Source organism: Bombina bombina, chromosome 4, assembly GCF_027579735.1.
Source record: "Bombina bombina isolate aBomBom1 chromosome 4, aBomBom1.pri, whole genome shotgun sequence".
Lineage (NCBI taxonomy): Eukaryota > Metazoa > Chordata > Amphibia > Anura > Bombinatoridae > Bombina > Bombina bombina.
Window position 1 is genome coordinate 570,349,870 of NC_069502.1, and position 21,469 is coordinate 570,371,338.

The 21,469-nt window shown below is 41.3% G+C and overlaps 1 protein-coding gene across 2 annotated transcripts in view; it reads right to left on the reverse strand.

The window, feature by feature from the left end:
* Positions 1-21,469, reverse strand: part of BACH2 (BTB domain and CNC homolog 2) — a 508,005-nt gene that overhangs the window by 400,218 nt on the left and 86,318 nt on the right. The window lies entirely within an intron of this gene.

Here is a 21,469-nt window from a genome sequence, read left to right on the forward strand (position 1 = left end):
ACCTGACTGCAGTCGCCAGCTGTGATGCAGCATTGTTTGTCAAAACGTAACATTGCACAAGAGCTCTCTTGTGGAATGCCACTGCCTGCTCTCTCACAACAAATTAAAGGGACAGGAAACCCCAACATGTTCTTTCATGATTTAGAACATACAATTTTAAAAAATCAGCAGCTAGCTCCCACTAGTGTAGAATATGTGCGTATTCTTTTTCAACAAGGAATACCAAGAGAACAAAGCACATTTGAAAATAGAAGTGAATTTAAAAGGGTCTTAAAGTGAAAGTCAAGTTTGATGAATCAGTGCCCGGTTTTTAAAAATCCTATTAAAAACAGGGGCACTTTCATTCATCAAACTTTACATTTCACTCGTTTTGTTAAAATACTTACCTTTTAATCTTGAAAGCCGCTCCAGCGCTTCCCCCGCCTGTCGCAAGCCTCTTCATATGTCAAAAATGACGAATCCAGCTTCCTCCAATCACAGCGTTGTCTTAGGCAATGATTCCCCTGGGGGGAAGCCGTGATTGGAGGATGCCGTATTCGTCATTGCTGACTTATGAAGTGACGAGTGGCAGGAGGGGAATTGCTGGAGCAGCTTTCAAGATTAAAAGGTAAGTATTTTAACCCCTTAATGACCGGACCATTTTTCAATTTTCTTACCCTTAATGACTATTTTTACGTTTCTGCAGTGTTTGCGTTTAGCTGTAATTTTCCTCTTACTCATTTACTGTACCCACACATATTATATACCGTTTTTCTCGTCATTAAATGGACTTTCTAAAGGTACCATTATTTTCATCATATCTTATAATTTACTAAAAAAAAAATATAAAATATGAGGAAAAAATGGAAAAAAAACACACTTTTTTCTAACTTTGACCCCCAAAATCTGTTACACATCTACAATCACCAAAAAACACCCATGCTAAATAGTTTATAAATTTTGTCCTGAGTTTAGAAATACCCAATGTTTACACGTTCTTTGCTTTTTTTGCAATTTATGGGGCAATAAATACAAGTAGCACTTTGCTATTTCCAAACCACTTTTTTTCAAAATTAGCGCTAGTTACTTTGGAACCCTGATATCTGTCAGGAATACCTGAATATCCCTTGACATGTATATATTTTGTTTTTAGAAGACATCCCAAAGTATGATCTAGGCCCATTTTGGTATATTTCATGCCAACCATTTCACCGCCAAATGCGATAAAAAAAAAAAAGTTCACTTTTTCACAAATTTTATCACAAACTTTAGGTTTCCCACTGAAATATATTTACAAACAGCTTCTGCAATTATGGCACAAATGGTTGTAAATGCTTCTCTGGGATCCCCTTTTTCAGAAATAACAGACTTATATGGCTTTGTGGTTGCTTTTTGGTAATTAGAAGGCCGCTAAATGCCGCTGCGCACCACACGTGTTTTATGCCCAGGAGTGAAGGGGTTAATTAGGGAGCTTGTAGGGAGCTTGTAGGGTTAATTTTAGCTTTAGTGTAGTGTAGTAGACAACCCCAAGTATTGATCTAGGCCCATTTTGGTATATTTCATGCCACCATTTCACCGCCAAATGCGAGCAAATAAAAAAAAAAAAAACTTTACATTTTTCACAATTTTAGGTTTCTCACTGAAATTATTTACAAACAGCTTGTGCTATTATGGCAGAAATTGTTGTAAAAGCTTCTCTGGGATCCCCTTTGTCAGAAATAGCAGACTTATATGGCTTTGGCGTTGCTTTTTGGTAATTAGAAGGCCGCTAAATGCTGCTGCGCACCACACGTGAATTATGCCCAGCAGTGAAGGGGTTAAATTAGGTAGCTTGTAGGGAGCTTGCAGGGTTAATTTTAGAGATCAGCCTCCCACCTGACACATCCCACCCCCTGATCCCTCCCAAACAGCTCTCTTCCCTCCCCCACACCCACAATTGTTCCCGCCATCTTAAGTACTGGCAGAAAGTCTGCCAGTACTAAATAAGAGGGGTTTTTTTTTTTTTTTAAATAAAAATAATAAAATATTTTAGTTGTGATGGACCCCTGCCTTAGCACCAACCTCCCTGATCCCCCCCTCCAGATCTCTAACCCTCTCCCCTACCTAATTACCGCCATCTTGGGTACTGGCAGCTGTCTGCTAGTATTCAGTTTGGCCCCACAAACCAAATTATTTTAATTTTATTTATAACTTTTTTTTTTATTTTTTATTATTATTTCTGTAGTGTAGCAGCCCCCCCACAATACCCCCACCCCCTCCCCCTCCCTTTTATATGTAAAAAAAAAAACAACAACTTTTTTTTCCCCTTCCTGCCTTCACTGGTGTCAGTGTGGCTAATGCGCGCACGTGCGCGCGCATCATGCACGCGCGCGCACGCTCCCTCCTCCCACCCGGACAACGGCACAATTGGCACCATCGCTACCGGTGCAGAGAGGGCCACAGAGTAACTCTCTCTGCATCGGAGGCTTGTAAAGGGGTATTGCAGGATGCCTCCATATCGAGGCATCACTGCAATACCCTCAGAGCTGCTGGAAGCGATTGTGATCACTTCCAGCACTCTGTTAGACAACTGACGTACCAGGTACGTCTATTGTCATTAACAGTTAGTTTTTGCATGACGTACTTGGTACGTCAGTTGTCATTAAGGGGTTAACAAAACAAGTGAAATGTAAAGTTTGATGAATGAAAATGCCCCTGTTTTTAATAACCGGGCACCGATTCATCAAATTTGACATTCACTTTAAAATGACATGCTCTATCCAAATCATGCAAGTTTAATTTTGACTTTCCTATCCCTTTAAGTGAGAGGTGAACATGCAAATCACCCCGAACAAGGAAGAGTTGGAGTGTTTTATCTTGCCACACTAACTAACAACATGTTTTGTTTAAGTGTACAGTTATTTTTTAAAACATGTATTTAATAAAAATTGATAACATCATTTATGGGATAGATGCTTTCTTTTTTCATGAGAATGGATATGTGGATAACATCTATTTTTTGAAACAATTCAAAAGAAATAAAAAAGAAAATGTATGCTTACCTGATAAATTTATTTCTTTTTGGATACGATGAGTCCACAGATTTCATCCTTACTTGTGGGATTACACCTCCTGGTCAGCAGGAGGAGGCAGAGAGCACCACAGCAGAGCTGTATATATAGCTCCTCCCTTCCCTCCCACTTCAGTCATTCGACCGAAGTAAGGAAGAGAAAGGAAAAGCCAAGGTGCAGAGGTGACTGAAGTTTAACAAAAATAAAGACCTGTCTCATAAAACAGGGTGGGCCGTGGACTCATCGTATCCAAAAAGAAATAATTTTATCAGGTAAGCATAAATTTTCTTTTCTTTTTTAAGATACGATGAGTCCACGGATTTCATCCTTACTTGTGGGATACAATACCAAAGCTATAGTACACAGATGAAAAGGGAGGGACAAGACAGGGAACCTAAACGGAAGGCACCACTGATTGAAGAACCTTCCTCACAAAAACCGACCTCAGCCGAGGCAGAAGTAACAAATTTGGAAAATTTGGAAAAAGTGTGAAGAGTCGACCAAGTTGCAGCTTTGCAAATTCGTTCAACAGAAGCATCATCTTCGAATGCCCATAAGGAAACCACAGCCCTAGTGGAATGAGACGCAATTCGTTCAGGAGGCTGCTGACCAGCAGTCTCATATGTAAAAAGGATAAAACTCTTCAGCCAAAAAGAAAGAGGTAGCCATAGCTTTCTGACCCCTACGTTTCCCTGAAAAAATGACAAACAAGGGAGACGAATGACGCAAATCCTTAGTCGCTTGTAAGTAGAACTTCAAAGCACGGACTACGTCTAAATTATGTAACAGACGTTCCTTCTTAGAAAAAGGATTAGGACACCAGGAAGGAACAACAATCCCCTGATTAATATTTTCGTTTGAAACAACTTTAAAAAGAAAACCTGATTTCGTATGAAACACCACATTATCCGAATGGTAAATAAGATAAGTAGAATCATATTGTAATGCCAAAAGCTCAGATACTCATCGAGTAGAGGAAATAGCAACCAGAAATAAAACTTTCCAAGATAATAAATTAATATCTATGGAATGCATAGGTTAAAACGGAACCCCTAGAAGAACTCTAAGAACCAAATTTAAACTCCATGGTGGAGCAATTGATTGAAACACAGGTCTGACTCTAATCAGAACCTGACAAAAAAGATTGTACATCTGGGACATCTGCCAGACGCTGGTGTAACAAAGTAGAGAAAGCAGAGATCTGACCCCCTAGGGAGCTTGCTGAAAAAACCCTGCTCCAAGCCCTCTTGAAGAAAACACAAATTCTGGGAATCCTTACTCTACAACATGAGTAACCCTTGGATTCACACCATAAAGATATTTATGCCCTATCCTATGGAAAATCTTCCTAGTTACAGGCTTTCATGTCTGAAGTAAGGTATCTATGACCGAATCAAAGAAAACTCGCTTGTATAGTATCAAGCGTCCAATCTCCAAGCAATCAGCTTCAGAGAAACTAGACTGGGTGGCAGAAGGAACCCTGAATAAGAGGTCCTGCCTCAACGGAAATGTCCAAGGTTGCAGAGATGACATGCTCACCAGATCGGCATACCGAATCCTGCGAGACTATGTAGAAGCGAGAAGGAATACTGATGCCTTCTCCTATTTGATTTGAACAATCACCCGGCAAAGAAGCGCAAACGGGGGAAATAGATATTCTAGGCCAAGGGACCAAAGAACTGTCCGGGCAGTTATCAGCCTGGACTGGGGGCCCTGGACCTATAACCCAAAAGCCAGGCAGTCTGACAAGCTGCCATGAGAACCAACTCCGGCCGACCCTATTTAAAAATTCAGGCTGGAGAATACTCCCAGATGGAGTTCCCACTCTCCTGATTGAAAAGTCTGTTTACTCAGAAAAACCAAGTCCCAAGTGTCCACCCCTGGGATATGGATCACCGACAGATAGCAAGAATGAAACTGGCCCAAAGCCAACTGAGGCCAGACCAGACGAGCCGTGAAGCTCGCTCTCAGTTGCAGGAAGCCTATAAAAAGTACAGACTCCTCTTGAGTCCACACTCTGCTAAATCATGGTCCCTGGAATAGGTGATCCAGAGACAACCTTACCATAGAAAAAAAGAGTCCCTTGTCTCCTGATCCTAAGAGTTATTTGAAAAGACAAGTTTGCATAGTCTCCGTTCCATTGCCTGAAGACGCCTAACTTCATAGGTCTGAGGCGGAACGATCAAACGGAATTATAAGCGACACAAGGCGCTGCTCCTTTTATTAACCTTAGAAGGCTGAAGGTTGAGTGGACCTCACCGGGGATGGAACCTGCAACCCTCAGGTTGTAACAGAACACAGCTACAGTGCCTTAGCATGCTGAGCCATCTGTCCGGCTTATGTCCATTGCCGTCACCATCAGCCCGAATATCTCTATGAACTGAGCCACTGAAAGCCGAGAAACGGACTGAAGGACTAGACCAGAATAGAAAGACCTTGATTTCTTGACCGCAGCCAGAAAAAGCTTTATTGATATGGAATTCGTCATGATTCCCAAGAAAGCTACCCTTGTGTTTGGGACTAACTAACACTTTTCCAAAGTCACCATCCACCCGTGAGCTCACAGGAAGTATAACACCAAGTCAGTGTAAATCTTGCTTGCTGAAAGGATGACACCTGGACTAGTATATTAGCCAGATAGGGCGCCCTTGCAATGCCCCTCAACTGAAGCACCACTAACAGCGATCCCAGAGCCTCCGTAAGAACTCGGAACTGTGTCAAGACTGAAAGGAAAGACCACGAAAAGGGAGGAGTTTGTCCAGAAAGGCAAACCCTAGAACTTGCGACGATTCTCGTGAACGGCACATGAAGGCACTTTAAACCTTAACCCACCGTTGACAGAAATTGACCCTCCAGGATCAAGGAAGAAATGGAACAAATGAATGTTTTCCATCTTGAAGGAGAGTAACCTACTTAAAAAATGGTCTGAAGAGTCCCCCCTTTTTTTTTTTTTGAACCCCAACCCGACCACAAACCCTAGATCCTGTACCAGTATTAGAACTGGAACAACCACCCCCAGGTCTGAGAGGTCTCCAACGCAGTGTAAGAACGTCTCTCCCTTTGACTGATCCTCAGACAATCTTGAAAGCAGAAACTGCCTCTGAAAGGAAAAACAATGTCCGGTCGGCATTTGCTGTCAAGAATTGCCTCCCATGAAAGGAGAAAACATACCTGAATAAAGTGCCCATCTACTTTCTCTAAGGGCTTCTATTCACCATTTGAGTGGCCAACTTCCTCTGAGTTTTTTCTATCTTCCCCAGATATAAAAAATGGCACTTACCTCACCATCTGCCAACAGCAAAGGCAGCTCCCAGGCGTGTGAAGTTCTACTGCTCACATGGACCTGAGGATTACAAGGAAAACACTGAGTAAGATCTCTCCGATTTTTTTCCCTGAATAGGGCAGCAACAGTATATGGGAGGCACTGTGAAAAATTATGTCCCACAAGTTCCCATTGCTTTAAAGCCACCAAATGCTCTAGTGTAGAGGCTGATCTGGTCTAGGCTACACGCTAGCACGAAGTAGCACTCTTTGGCACTACTTTAAAAATAATAAACTCTTGATTGAAGAATCTATAACTAACACCTCATTTTACCTCTTCCTATCACTAACACAGGCAAAGAGAATGACTGGAGTGGGAGGGAAGGGAGTAGCTATATATACAGCTCTGCTGTGGTGCACTTTGCCTCCTCCTGCTGACAAGGAGGCGTAATCCCACAAGTAAGGATGAAATTCGTGGACTCATCGTATCTTAAAAAAGAAATCAACTTGGGAGTCGGAAAGTTAATTAAATTGACACAACCATATAGGTTAGATCAGCATTTAGCATAAAAAAAAAAGATAACTGTAATGGGGTTTGCAGTCTTCGCCCAAAAATTAAACTAAAACAAACTTACACTTGTAAAGAGAAGTACAAAACCAATATAATAAGCCATGAATAATAATGAATTAAGCCAAGAAGAAATTTGTTAACAAAAAAATATTAAAAGAACATTCTAGTTTACATTTAAAATGCTAAGGGTTAAACACATAATCAAAGACAAGCTCCCATCATATTACTGTGCTGCTGCAGATGAAGATATAGACAGTGAGTGGAACATGCAGGACTTCACAATTCACAGAAGACAGGGAGCCATGGTAAACAAAAAAATACATATTTTACTTTACATAATGTAAATTTCTTCCCTGCTTGGTTTCTTAAAAACTGATTTCCAAGTTTCATTAAAAAATTGTCAACATGTACGCCACCCTTGACCAGCTGACTGATGACATGTACGCCACCCTTGACCAGCTGACATGTACACATGTACGCCACCCTTGACCAGCTGACTGATGACATGTACACATGTACGCCACCCTTGACCAGCTGACTGATGACATATACGCCACCCTTGACCAGCTGACATGTACACATGTACGCCACCCTTGACCAGCTGACTGATGACATATGCACCACCCTTGATCAGCTGACATGTATACATGTACGCCACCCTTGACCAGCTGACATGTACACATGTACGCCACCCTTGATTAGCTGACATGTACACATGTACGCCACCCTTGATTAGCTGACATGTACACATGTACGCCACCCTTGATCAGCTGACATGTACACATGTACGCCACCCTTGATCAGCTGACATGTACACATGTACGCCACCCTTGACCAGCTGACTGTTGACATGTACACATGTACGCCACACTTGACCAGCTGACTGTTGACATGTACACATGTACGCCACACTTGACCAGCTGACTGTTGACATGTACACATGTACGCCACCCTTGATCAGCTCACTGTTGACATGTACACCTGTACGCCACCCTTGACCAGCTGACTGTTGACATGTACACCTGTACGCCACCCTTGACCAGCTGACTGTTGACATGTACACCTGTACGCCACCCTTGACCAGCTGACTGTTGACATGTACACCTGTACGCCACCCTTGACCAGCTGACTGTTGACATGTACACCTGTACGCCACCCTTGATCAGCTGACTGTTGACATGTACACCTGTACGCCACCCTTGACCAGCTGACTGTTGACATGTACACCTGTACGCCACCCTTGACCAGCTGACTGTTGACATGTACACCTGTACGCCACCCTTGACCAGCTGACTGTTGACATGTACACCTGTACGCCACCCTTGATCAGCTGATTGTTGACATGTATGCCACCCTTGATCAGCTGATTGTTGACATGTACACATGTATGCCACCCTTGATCAGCTGACATGTACGCCACCCTTGATCAGCTGACACGTACACATGTACGCCACCCTTGATCAGCTGACACGTACACATGTACGCCACCCTTGATCAGCTGACACGTACACATGTACGCCACCCTTGATCAGCTGACACGTACACATGTACGCCACCCTTGATCAGCTGACATGTACGCCACCCTTGATCAGCTGACATGTACACATGTACGCCACCCTTGATCAGCTGACTGATGACATGTACACCTGTATGCCACCCTTGATCAGCTGACTGTTGACATGTACACCTGTATGCCACCCTTGATCAGCTGACATGTACACATGTACGCCACCCTTGACCAGCTGACTGTTGACATGTACGCCACCATTGACATGTACGCCACCCTTGACCAGCTGACTGATGACAAGTACGCCACCCTTGACCAGCTGACTGTTGACATGTACACATGTACGCCACCCTTGATCAGCTCACTGTTGACATGTACACATGTACGCCACACTTGACCAGCTGACTGTTGACATGTACACATGTACGCCACACTTGATCAGCTCACTGTTGACATGTACACCTGTACGCCACCCTTGACCAGCTGACTGTTGACATGTACACCTGTACGCCACCCTTGACCAGCTGACTGTTGACATGTACACCTGTACACCACCCTTGACCAGCTGACTGTTGACATGTACACCTGTACGCCACCCTTGATCAGCTGATTGTTGACATGTATGCCACCCTTGATCAGCTGATTGTTGACATGTACACATGTATGCCACCCTTGATCAGCTGATTGTTGACATGTACACATGTATGCCACCCTTGATCAGCTGATTGTTGACATGTATGCCACCCTTGATCAGCTGATTGTTGACATGTACACATGTATGCCACCCTTGATCAGCTGACATGTACGCCACCCTTGATCAGCTGACATGTACACATGTACGCCACCCTTGATCAGCTGACATGTACACATGTACGCCACCCTTGATCAGCTGACATGTACATATGTACGCCACCCTTGATCAGCTGACATGTACACATGTACGCCACCCTTGATCAGCTGACATGTACACATGTACGCCACCCTTGATCAGCTGACTGATGACATGTACACCTGTATGCCACCCTTGATCAGCTGACATGTACACATGTACGACACCCTTGATCAGCTGACATGTACACATGTACGCCACCCTTGACCAGCTGACTGTTGACATGTACGCCACCATTGACATGTATGCCACCCTTGACCAGCTGACTGATGACATGTACGCCACCCTTGACCAGCTGACTGATGACATGTACACATGTATGCCACCCTTGACCAGCTGACTGATGACATGTACACATGTACGCCACCCTTGACCAGCTGACTGTTGACATGTACACCTGTATGCCACCCTTGATCAGCTGACATGTACACATGTACGCCACCCTTGATCAGCTGACATGTACACATGTACGCCACCCTTGACCAGCTGACTGATGACATGTACACATGTACGCCACCCTTGACCAGCTGACTGATGACATGTACACATGTACGCCACCCTTGACCAGCTGACTGATGACATGTACGCCACCCTTGACCAGCTGACTGATGACATGTACACATGTACGCCACCCTTGACCCGCTGACTGTTGACATGTACACCTGTATGCCACCCTTGATCAGCTGACATGTACACCTGTATGCCACCCTTGATCAGCTGACATGTACACATGTACGCCACCCTTGATCAGCTGACATGTACACATGTACGCCACCCTTGACCAGCTGACTGATGACATGTACACATGTACGCCACCCTTGACCCGCTGACTGTTGACATGTACACCTGTATGCCACCCTTGATCAGCTGACATGTACACATGTACGCCACCCTTGATCAGCTGACTGATGACATGTACACATGTACGCCACCCTTGACCAGCTGACTGTTGACATGTACGCCACCCTTGATCAGCTAACTGTTGACATGTACACCTGTATGCCACCCTTGATCAGCTGACTGTTGACATGTACACCTGTATGCCACCCTTGATCAGCTGACTGTTGACATGTACACATGTACGCCACCCTTGACCAGCTGTCTGACGACATGTACACATGTACGCCACCCTTGACCAGCTGTCTGACGACATGTACGCCACCCTTGACCAGCTGACTGTTGACATGTACGCCACCCTTGACCAGCTGTCTGATCACATGTACACATGTATGCCACCCTTGACCAGCTGACTGTTGACATGTACGCCACCCTTGACCAGCTGTCTGATCACATGTACACATGTATGCCACCCTTGACCAGCTGACTGTTGACATGTACGCCACCCTTGACCAGCTGTCTGATCACATGTACACATGTACGCCACCCTTGACCAGCTGACCTGTACACATGTACGCCACCCTTGACCAGCTGACTGTTGACATGTATGCCACCCTTGACCAGCTGACGGTTGACATGTACACAAGTACGCCACCTTTGACCAGCTGACTGTTGACATGTACACATGTACGCCACCCTTGACCAGCTGACTGTTGACATGTACACATGTATGCCACCCTTGACCAGCTGACTGATGACATGTACACCTGTATGCCATCCTTCACTTGCTGACTGGCAGCATGCATGTACACCAGTCTTCTCCACAGAAAATGTTGCCAGCCATGTGGCATAATGTAGTAGCTGGGTGTGGTTAGTGTTTTTACTTTGCAATATTATAACATCTTCTAGCCGAGTGGTATGCCCATTAAATAGGTGGTAGAAGGAACAGTATACACATGTATGGCACCATTTACTGGCTGACTGGCAACAAGTACACATGTATACCAAATTTTACTGGCTGACTGGCAACAAGTACACAAATATGGCACCATTTACTGGCTGACTGGCAACAAGTATACATGTATGCCACCATTTACTGGCTGACTGGCAACAAGTACACATGTATGCCACCATTTACTGGCTGACTGGTAACAAATATAAATGTATGCCACCATTTACTGGTTGACTGGTAACAAGTACACATATATGTCACCATTTACTGGCTGACTGGTAACAAGTACACATGTATGCCACCATTTACTGGCTGACTGGCAACAAGTACACATGTATGCCACCATTTACTGGCTGACTGGTAACAAGTACACATATATGGCACCATTTACTGGCTGACTGGTAACAAGTACACATATATGGCACCATTTACTGGCTGACTGGTAACAAGTACACATATATGGCACCATTTACTGGCTGACTGGTAACAAGTACACATGTATGCCACCATTTACCGGCTGACTGGTAACAAGTACACATGTATGGCACCATTTACTGGCTGACTGGCAACAAGTACACATGTATGCCACCATTTACTGGCTGATTGGCAACAAGTACACATGTATGCCACCATTTACTGGCTGACTGGTAACAAGTACACATGTATGGCACCATTTACTGGCTGACTGGTAACAAGTACACATATTTGGCACCTTTACTAGCTGACTGGTAACAAATACACATGTATGGCACCATTTACCCTGCATTGCCTGACTGTCCTTACCTTCATTAGGAGTAGAATCAGAGCATGACTTTAACCCCTTAGCAGGTGAAAGAAGGGAAGTTTGATATACATTTTATTTTTACACTGAAATAACCCTTTTATATTTGTTTTCCTTCTTACTATACGTGGCTTTGAAGGGAGCAAAAACCGTCAATAGTTTTTCAATACAATACATTATTGTTTTTATCTGTCATTTTTGAGGAATTTTTCCAGTCAGTGCGAAAGATCAATAGTTAACAAAGTGGCTTTGTTTTTGACCCTTACACACACTTACTACACAACATGTAGCTAGATAAACTGAACTCTAATGACCTAGAACAACACTCCTTATATGAGAAACATGTTTGAACGTGAAAGAATGTGGGGGAAAATGTAAATGATCAATATTATTAATTTAATTTTTACTCTAATAACAACACAGATAGCCACATAACAATCATGTAAAACTTTGCTTCAAACTGTATCCTAACTTTGATATCAAATACTGTTGATATAACATGATGAATTGTGGTCCATTAAGCCTGCTTGGGCATTCAGGCAGACATATGTGTTAGAATATGATGTATTCTAAATGCCATCTATGGAATATGCATCAGTTACCATGGAAACCAAGATGGTAATTCGCAACTCAAACACTTATAGAAATACTGAAATTACTGTGAGTAGGCGGCTATGCAGCAAGATGAGCCTTTTCTCTTTCACAGTTACCAAATATCATATCAAAACTTTGCTGTTTTGATTAAATGCTAAGAGATTTCTGAGGCCAACAATAATAAAAAAACAATACAAAGTGTAGTTAGTTGTTTGAATTATTTTAGAAGTTCTGAACTGTGATAAACTTATAAAACAGCACAACAGACAGAAGACATTCAGAAAAGTGCAGAGATGTGGAATATATTGGCTACAAAAATAAAGAACAATAAGTTAGTGATTGATCTGTTTCTCCAGCCAGAGATGAGAAGCCACAACATAGTTTTTCTTCCTTTTTACAATCCGAACACCTACAAATCTTTCAATGTGGATACAAACAACCATAAAAGATGTAGATTTATTCTTTCCTGACATAATTTACTTTTCTTGGATGATTAAAATATTGGCACTCATTAAAAGAGAGAACTTACTTCTTAAATAGAAATGAAACAGCATTTAAAGGGTCACTAAACCCAAAATCTTTCATTCATGATTCAGATAGAGAATAAAAATTTAAACAACATTACAATTTACTTCTATTATTTATTTTGCTTCCTTTTTTAGATATCCTTAGTTGAAGAAAAAGCAATGCACATGGTGAGCCAATCACACAAGGCTTCTATGTGCAGCAACCAATCAGCAGCTACTGAGCATATCTAGATATGCTTTTCAGCAAAGAATATCAAGAGAATAAAACAAATTAGATAATAGACGTAAATTAGAAAGATGTTTAACAGTGCATTCTCTTTCTAAATCATGAAATAAAAAATGTGGGTTTCATGTCCCTTTCAGTTAAATTTAAAAACAAAATTATATTAAAATAGTAAACATAAAAAAAGTATTATATTAAAATAGTAAACATAAAAGAAACATATTTTGTTAAAAAAAAAAACAGCAAACAACTCGTTTTCTTGCAAAATGAGCACTTAGAAAATCTCAATGTAGCCACTGACTTTACTGGGATAAGGGAGATTACATAATACAACTTAAGATCTACTGTCATATGATTTTTGCTGCAAAAGTTCTTTACTTTGCATGGTCAAGAGACTGACTGGAACTAGTGTAGGTGTATTGTAGCAACCACTTCAAAGGCAAAGCTGCTCCTTTGCTTTCCTCTAGAGACCAAAGCCCCCTTGTGAGGCTATGACAAGAAATAATGGACACTGCACAAAAAAGGAAAAAATGAAAAGGTAAAATCCTTTTATAATTATGAATAATACATAGTGCAATGATTTCTATTATGTATAACACACTGTTTATTACAAGACGATGAAAAGTACAGCAATTTCACTATTCTTCCTTAAGGGGACATTCTAATGCAACAATTGCATGAATGATCTTAGCTATGTGTTTATTAACCCCTGCAAAGGTAACAAACATGTCAATTGCAGCTCTCCAGCCGAACATATATAGTGAGCCAATCAAGAGCAGCAGTCGCATGACTCATCAACCACTGGCTGTGTTCTGTTCTGGAGCTGCAATGTTTGATACTTCCTAACTAGACTTTTCCATAATTGAAGAGGTTAACCACATAGTTAGCTAGGGTCAGTAATATAAGCATTATGTGTACAACATAATTTATGTAAGAACTTACCTGATAAATTCATTCCTTTCATATTAGCAAGAGTCCATGAGCTAGTGACGTATGGGATATACATTCCTACCAGGAGGGGCAAAGTTTCCCAAACCTCAAAATGCCTACAAATACACCCCTCACCACACCCACAAATCAGTTTAACGAATAGCCAAGAAGTGGGGTGATAAGAAAAAAGTGCGAAAGCATAAAAAATAAGGAATTGGAAAAATTGTGCTTTATACAAAAAAATCATAACCACCACAAAAAAAGGGTGGGCCTCATGGACTCTTGCTAATATGAAAGAAATGAATTTATCAGGTAAGTTCTTACATAAATTATGTTTTCTTTCATGTAATTAGCAAGAGTCCATGAGCTAGTGACGTATGGGATAATGAATACCCAAGATGTGGATCTTCCACGCAAGAGTCACTAGAGAGGGAGGGATAAAATAAAGACAGCCAATTCCGCTGAAAAATAATCCACACCCAAAACAAAGTTTAAATCTTATAATGAAAAAAACTGAAAATATAAGCAGAAGAATCAAACTGAAACAGCTGCCTGAAGTACTTTTCTACCAAAGACTGCTTCTGAGGAAGAAACACACATCAAAATGGTAGAATTTAGTAAAAAGTATGCAAAGAAGACCAAGTTGCTGCTTTGCAAATCTGATCAACCGAAGCTTCATTCCTAAATGCCCAGTAAGTAGAGACTGACCTAGTTGAATGAGCTGTAATCCTTTGAGGCGGAGTTCTACCCGACTCAACATAAGTATGATGAATCAAAGACTTTAACCACGATGCCAAAGAAATGGCAGAAGCCTTCTGACCTTTCCTAGAACCAGAAAAGATAACAAATAGACTAGAAGTCTTTCGGAAATCTTTAGTAGCTTCAACCATAATATTTCAAAGCTCTAACTACATCCAAAGAATGCAACGATCTTCCTTAGAGTTCTTAGGATTAGGACACAATGAAGGAACTACAATTTCTCTACTAATGTTGTTAGAATTCACAACCTTAGGTAAAAATTTAAATGAAGTTCGCAAAACCGCCTTATCCTGATGAAAAATCAGAAAAGGAGACTCACAAGAAAGAGCAGATAATTCAGAAACTCTTCTAGCAGAAGAGATGGCCAAAAGAAACAAAAAACTTTCCAAGAAAGTAATTTAATATCCAGCGAATGCATAGGTTCAAACGGAGGAGCTTGAAGAGCCCCTAGAACCAAATTCAAACTCCAAGGAGGAGAAATTGACTGAATAACAGGTTTTATACGAACCAAAGCTTGTACAAAACAATAAATATCAGGAAGACTAGCAATCTTTCTGTGAAAAAGAACAGAAAAAGCAGAAATTTGTCCTTACAAGGAACTTGCAGACAAACCTTTATCCAAACCATCCTGAAGAAACTGTAAAATTCTAGGAATTCTAAAAGAATGCCAAGAAAAATGATGAGAAGAACACCAAGAAATGTAAGTCTTCCAGACTCGATAATATATCATCCTAGATACAGATTTACGAGCCTGTAACATAGTATTAATTACGGAGTCAGAGAAACCTCTATGACTGAGAATCAAGCGTTCAATCTCCATACCTTCAAATTTAAGGATTTGAGATCCTGATGGAAAAAAGGACCTTGCGATAGAAGGTCTGGTCTTAACGGAAGAGTCCATGGTTGGCAAGTAGCCATCCGGACAAGATCCGCATACCAAAACCTGAGAGGCCATGCTGGAGCCACCAGCAGAATAAACGAACGCTCCTTTAGAATCTTGGAAATCACTCTTGGAAGAAGAACTAGAGGCGGAAAGATATAAGCAGGATGATACTTCCAAGGAAGTGACAATGCATCCACTGCTTCCGCCTGAGGATCCCTGGATCTGGACAGATACCTGGGAAGCTTCTTGTTTAGATGAGAAGCCATCAGATCTATTTCTGGAAGTCCCCATATTTGAACAATCTGAAGAAATACCTCTGGGTGAAGAGACCATTCGCCCGGATGTAGCGTTTGGCGACTGAGATAATCCGCTTCCCAATTGTCTGTACCTGGGATATGAACCACAGAAATTAGAAAGGAGCTGAATTCCGCCCATACAAGTATTAGAGATACTTCTTTCATAGCCAGAGGACTGTGAGTCCCTCCTTGATGATTGACATATGCCACGGTTGTAACATTGTCAGTCTGGAAACAAATGAACGACTCTCTCTTTAGAAGAGGCCACGACTGAAGAGCTCTGAAAATTGCACGGAGTTCCAAAATGTTGATTGGTAATCTCGCCTCCTGAGATTCCCAAACCCCTTGTGCTGTCAGAAACCCCCATACAGCTCCCCAACCTGTCAGACTTGCGTCTGTTGAGATCACAGCCCAGGTTGGAAGAACAAAAGAAGCCCCCTGAACTAAACGATGGTGATTTGTCCACCACGTCAGAGAGTGTCGAACAATCGGTTTTAAAGATATTAATTGAGATATCTTTGTATAATCCCTGCACCACTGGTTCAGCATACAGAGCTGAAGAGGTCGCATGTGAAAACGAGCAAAGGGGATCGCGTCCAATGCAGCAGTCATAAGACCTAGAATTTCCATGCATAGGCTACGAAGGGAATGATTGAGACTGAAGGTTTCGACAAGCTGAAACCAATTTCAGACGTCTCTTGTCCGTCAGAGACAGAGTCATGGACACTGAATCTATCTGGAAACCTAAAAGGTTACCCTTGTCTGAGGAATCAACGAAACTTTTTGGTAAATTGATCCTCCAACCATGTTCTTGAAGAAACAACACTCATAAAAGACTGGAAAGGTTCTTTCTATTGAAAATGAGCAAAGGGAATTGAATCCAATGCTGTGGCCATAAGACCTAAAACTTCTATGCATATATAGCAACTGAAGAAAATAATAGAGACTAAAGGTATAGACAGACGGAACCCAATAAAATTGTCCCTTGTCTGATAGAGACAAAGACAGTGACACAAACTATCTGGAAACCTAAAAAAGGTGACCCTTGTGTGAGGAATCAAGAGCTTTTGAAAAAAAGATCCTCTAACTATGTCCTGAAGAGAAAAGTGAATCATATGAGATTCCGCATCCTCAGAAAATAATCTGAATGAAAACAGAAAAATGAAAATATGCATTTATTGTATCTAATGAAAACAAATAATGCTATCAATGACCATAAAAAGGCAGAATAGTTTGAATAAAACTCCAAAACCCAGTTCCTAAAAAAGGAACTGGAAGAAATACCCCAGAAGATTCCAGGTCTGAGCAGTGCTTGAACCCCATATGGGTGCCCAGCCATGCTTCAACAGTACCCAAAATATATAGGACAGAAACACACTTAAAGAAAGTGTTAGCCTTACTGGAATAAAATCAAAGAAATTTGGACCAAATAGAACCAAATAAATTTCAAAGAAGTCTTAACCTGCCCATTACCAGCCAAGCTGGAATACAGAAACAGAAAAAATGAAGCAATTGCAATATCCAAATAAATCACAGGACCAAGAAAAGTACCTGAAACTAAATAATTTTCCATAAATAAGATACAACCATCTAAAGGAAAATAAATACTATTTTGCTATAGAAACAATAGCATAATTAGTAGGAGTAGAGATAGCCCCAATAAATTGGAGAACCCTCCAAATTGAATTTAACTGCTGGCAAAGAATATAGTTTAAAACCTTTGAAGAAGGAATAAAAGAAAATTCTCAGCCTATTCCATTCCCTAGTATGGGGAATTGGAAAGAAAACCTCTGAAAACACAGAAGAATAAATAGGCAGAAATAGTGTCAGCTAGTCTTAAAGAACTAGTTACCTTAATATCCAAAATAATCAACACCTTTTCAACAAAGAACATTTGTACTTTAATAATAAAAAAATAATAAAAAACATAATTTATGTAAGAACTTACCTGATAAATTCATTTCTTTCATATTAGCAAGAGTCCATGAGCTAGTGACGTATGGGATATACATTCCTACCAGGAGGGGCAAAGTTTCCCAAACCTCAAAATGCCTATAAATACACCCCTCACCACACCCACAATGCAGTTTAACGAATAGCCAAGAAGTGGGGTGATAAAAAAAAGTGCGAAAGCATATAAAATAAGGAATTGGAATAATTGTGCTTTATACAAAATCATAACCACCACAAAAAAAGGGCGGGCCTCATGGACTCTTGCTAATATGAAAGAAATGAATTTATCAGGTAAGTTCTTACATAAATTATGTTTTCTTTCATGTAATTAGCAAGAGTCCATGAGCTAGTGACGTATGGGATAATGATTACCCAAGATGTGGATCTTCCACACAAGAGTCACTAGAGAGGGAGGGATAAAATAAAGACAGCCAATTCCTGCTGAAAATAATCCACACCCAAAATAAAGTTTAATGAAAAACATAAGCAGAAGATTCAAACTGAAACCGCTGCCTGAAGTACTTTTCTACCAAAAACTGCTTCAGAAGAAGAAAATACATCAACATGGTAGAATTTAGTAAAAGTATGCAAAGAGGACCAAGTTGCTGCTTTGCAAATCTGATCAACCGAAGCTTCATTCCTAAACGCCCAGGAAGTAGAAACTGACCTAGTAGAATGAGCTGTAATCCTCTGAGGCGGAGTTTTACCCGACTCAACATAGGCAAGATGAATTAAAGATTTCAACCAAGATGCCAAAGAAATGGCAGAAGCTTTCTGGCCTTTTCTAGCACCGGAAAAAATAACAAATAGACTAGAAGTCTTTCGGAAAGACTTAGTAGCTTCAACATAATATTTCAAAGCTCTAACAACATCCAAAGAATGCAACGATTTCTCCTTAGAATTCTTAGGATTAGGACATAATGAAGGAACCACAATTTCTCTACTAATGTTGTTGGAATTCACAACTTTAGGTAAAAATTCAAAAGAAGTTCGCAACACCGCCTTATCCTGATGAAAAATCAGAAAAGGAGACTCACAAGAAAGAGCAGATAATTCAGAAACTCTTCTGGCAGAAGAGATGGCCAAAAGGAACAAAACTTTCCAAGAAAGTAATTTAATGTCCAATGAATGCATAGGTTCAAACGGAGGAGCTTGAAGAGCTCCCAGAACCAAATTCAAACTCCAAGGAGGAGAAATTGACTTAATGACAGGTTTTATACGAACCAAAGCTTGTACAAAACAATGAATATCAGGAAGAATAGCAATCTTTCTGTGAAAAAGAACAGAAAGAGCAGAGATTTGACCTTTCAAGGAACTTGCAAACAAACCCTTATCTAAACCATCCTGAAGAAACTGTAAAATTCTCGGTATTCTAAAAGAATGCCAAGAAAAATGATGAGAAAGACACCAAGAAATATAAGTCTTCCAGACTCTATAATATATCTCTCTAGATACAGATTTACGAGCCTGTAACATAGTATTAATCACAGAGTCAGAGAAACCTCTTTGACCAAGAATCAAGCGTTCAATCTCCATACCTTTAAATTTAAGGATTTCAGATCCTGATGGAAAAAAGGACCTTGAGACAGAAGGTCTGGTCTTAACGGAAGAGTCCACGGTTGGCAAGAGGCCATCCGGACAAGATCCGCATACCAAAACCTGTGAGGCCATCCCGGAGCTACCAGCAGAACAAACGAGCATTCCTTCAGAATCTTGGAGATTACTCTTGGAAGAAGAACTAGAGGCGGAAAGATATAAGCAGGATGATACTTCCAAGGGAGTGATAATGCATCCACTGCCTCCGCCTGAGGATCCCGGGATCTGGACAGATACCTGGGAAGATTCTTGTTTAGATGAGACGCCATCAGATCTATTTCTGGAAGTTCCCACATTTGAACAATCTGAAGAAATACCTCTGGGTGAAGAGACCATTCGCCCGGATGCAACGTTTGGCGACTGAGATAATCCGCTTCCCAATTGTCTATACCTGGGATATGAACCGCAGAGATTAGACAGGAGCTGGATTCCGCCCAAACCAAAATTCGAGATACTTCTTTCATAGCCCGAGGACTGTGAGTCCCTCCTTGATGATTGACATATGCCACGGTTGTAACATTGTCAGTCTGGAAACAAATGAACGACTCTCTCTTTAGAAGAGGCCACGACTGAAGAGCTCTGAAAATTGCACGGAGTTCCAAAATATTGATCGGTAATCTCACCTCCTGAGATTCCCAAACTCCTTGTGCCGTCAGAGATCCCCACACAGCTCCCCAACCTGTGAGACTTGCATCTGTTGAAATTACAGTCCAAGTCGGAAGCACAAAAGAAGCCCCCTGAATTAAACGATGGGGATCTGTCCACCACGTTAGAGAGTGTCGAACAATCGGTTTTAAAGATATTAATTGAGATATCTTTGTGTAATCCTTGCACCATTGATTCAGCATACAGAGCTGAAGAGGTCGCATGTGAAAACGAGCAAAGGGATCGCGTCCGATGCAGCAGTCATAAGACCTAGAATTTCCATGCATAAGGCTACCGAAGGGAATGATTGTGACTGAAGGTTTCGACAAGCTGAAATCAATTTTAGACGTCTCTTGTCTGTTAAAGACAGAGTCATGGACACTGAATCTATCTGGAAACCCAGAAAAGTTGCCCTTGTCTGAGGAATCAATGAACTTTTTGGTAAATTGATCCTCCAACCATGATCTTGAAGAAACAACACAAGTCGATCCGTATGAGATTCTGCTAAATGTAAAGACTGAGCAAGTACCAAGATATCGTCCAAATAAGGAAATACCACAATACCCTGTTCTCTGATTACAGACAGAAGGGCACCGAGAACCTTTGTAAAAATTCTTGGAGCTGTAGCTAGGCCAAATGGCAGAGCCACAAACTGGTAATGCTTGTCCAGAAAAGAGAATCTCAGGAACTGATAATGATCTGGATGAATCGGAATATGCAGATATGCATCCTGTAAATCTATTGTGGACATATAATGCCCTTGCTGAACAAAAGGCAAGATAGTCCTTACAGTTACCATCTTGAACGTTGGTATCCTTACATAACGATTCAATATTTTTAGATCCAGAACTGGTCTGAAGGAATTCTCCTTCTTTGGTACAATGAAGAGATTTGAATAAAACCCCATCCCCTGTTCCGGAACTGGAACTGGCATAATTACTCCAGCCAACTCTAGATCTGAAACACAATTCAGAAATGCTTGAGCTTTTACTGGATTTACTGGGACACGGGAAAGAAAAAATCTCTTTGCAGGAGGTCTCATCTTGAAACCAATTCTGTACCCTTCTGAAACAATGTTCTGAATCCAAAGATTGTGAACAGAATTGATCCAAATTTCTTTGAAAAAACGTAACCTGCCCCCTACCAGCTGAGCTGGAATGAGGGCCGCACCTTCATGTGGACTTAGAAGCAGGCTTTGCCTTTCTAGCAGGCTTGGATTTATTCCAGACCGGAGAT